Here is a 2,500-nt window from a genome sequence, read left to right as displayed (position 1 = left end):
TTGTGTGTGTGGTGTGTGTTTATTTGAGAGAGAATGCATGTGTTTGTTTCATTAGAGAGAGTAAGAGAGAAAGAGCAAGTGTGTGTGTGTTTGTGTGTCTGTTTCATTAGAGAGTATGAGAAAAAGAGTGAGTGTGTTTGTTTGTGTGTGTGTGTGTGTGTGTGGATAATACAGTGTGAGTATCATTCCTCTGGTCTAATTATACTACTACATATTCTGTAATTCCTCTTACCTCCAGAGATGGCGCCACACCTCCAAAAGTGGTGTGGTAAAATTCCTGGTGATTGTACAAAACTATTTATAATTTTAAACCACTTCTCTTTTTTTGAATTCTCAAAACATCTGTCGGTCTAACAGCTATAATGTCTCTTAACTGAGCATAACAGACCTGATTACTCATAGCCTGCTGTATGCTACTTTTTCAATTAGTCATAATTAGCAAATCTTAAACTTCTCATATTAACCAGTAGGTTTATGTTACAATAATTCATAAGCTGAATTACCGTCTTTTTTTATTTAATTTAAAACAAGTGCTGTTCTTATTGGTGCTAAAACCAAATGAATCAACTTCAGCCTGTAGTGGCACACAGAAGCGTTAGAAAACTAACAAACTTGCTAACATACGGCTAACGTGAGATGCAACAAGAACAGATCAAGGGCAGTACTGGACTGGTAATCAGAACGTTGCCAGTTCAAGTCCCACCACGGCCAGTTTGCCACTGTTGGGTGAACGTAGCCTTTGTGCTTCTGTGGCTCACCTGGCAGGGCACGTAGAGCACATGCTAGGGTTAGTATGGTAATGGGTAGCAGGGGTCACAGCAAGGACTCCCAGAATGCCCTGCTCCTGCCCACATACTGTTTAACATTTTAATGTTTAATGTTGTTTTAACAACCGTTGATTTGTGGTATGCACTGTTTATATAGTTTAGTCTCTCTCTTGGAATGTTACCATCTGTGTGTGTATGTGTTTCTGTGTGTCTGTATATGTGTGTATATATGTGTGTGTGTGTGTGTGTGTGTGTGTGTGTGTGTGTGTGTGTGTGTGTGTGTGTGTGTGTGTGTGTGTGCTTGTGTGTGTGTGTGTGTGTGTGTGCTTGTGTGTGTGTGTGTGTGTGTATGCACGTTTATGTCCTACTAGATAAAGAGCGCGTTAAAAGTTTGGCGGTAAAAACTACATTGTCTAGATCATCACCAGTTTGGAAGTGGCTGTGCATAAGAACACACTCCAAACGGAGGAGTGGACTCCGTCTGAGATCCGACTGGAATACGTTTACCCAAACCGAGAAGGAACAGAGCAGATTTTCATGGGTGGTGTTTGGATAAGAAGTCATGAATATTGACTCTCACTCATCCATAATTTACTATTATTCTTCTCAGTACTGGATGTCTGTCCGAACGTGGCAGGGTGTCTGTTGTGAGTGTGTACTGAAGTGTGTACTGAAGTGTGTACTGAAGTGTGTCCTAAGTGTGTACTAAAGTGTGTCCTAAGTGTGTACTGTTGTGTGCTGTGCTGTGTTGTGTGTGTCATCTGGTGTATAGGCCAGTGTGCTTCCACACGTCCGACCTCCCGTACAGAGAGAGTGACATCTCTCTCTTCACTCTGCTAGCAAGTCTGCCATCTAATTTAAATGTACACACCCCCTTCTTCAGATTGGTCATCTCATCACCATCATCCGCTTGATCCATGAGGATCCCAGGTGGGATGGGCGGAGTCTGCATGTGTGTGGCTGTGGAATGGGTGGAGCCTGAGGAATCCATGTGCTGCCATGGGATATAGACCTTTCAGTGGAATCTGCTCTGCTGTGAGAATGTTTTAATACGTCTCTGTGATCCTGCCTGTGTGGTGTTAAAAAGTAGAGTGAAGCCTGACACAGCAGTGAGAACCCTAAACCCTAAACCCTACACCCTAATACTAAACCCTAACCTGAAACCCTGCACCCTAATACTAAACCCTAAACCCTAAACCCTAAACCCTACACTAAATACTAAACCCTAACCTGAAACTCTACACCCTAATACTAAACCCTAAACCCTACACTAAATACTAAACCCTAACCTGAAACCCTACACCCTACTACTAAACCCTAACCCTAAACCCTACACCCTAATACTAAACCCTAACCTGAAACCCTACACCCTAATACTAAACCCTAATCTGAAACCCTACACCCTAATACTAAACCCTAACCTGAAACCCTACACCCTAATATTAAACCCTAACCCTAAACCCTACACTAAATACTAAACCCTAACCTGAAACTCTACACCCTAATACTAAACCCTGACCCTAAACCCTAACCCTACACCCTAATACTAAACCATAACCTGAAACTCTAACCCTAACCCTAACCCTAACCAAACCTTCAATCTCACACTAAACCTGCTGCAGCAGTGATAACCCTAAACCCTAACCCTCACCCTCACCCTAACCCTAACTCTAACCCTAAATCCTAAACCCTAAACCCTAACCTTCACCCTAACTCTAACCCTAAATCCTAAA

The sequence above is a fragment of the Electrophorus electricus genome, chromosome 8, assembly GCF_041902795.1.
Source record: "Electrophorus electricus isolate QZ-2024a chromosome 8, ASM4190279v1, whole genome shotgun sequence".
NCBI classification, from domain to species: Eukaryota; Metazoa; Chordata; class Actinopteri; order Gymnotiformes; family Gymnotidae; genus Electrophorus; species Electrophorus electricus.
This window is presented reverse-complemented; position numbering follows the sequence as displayed.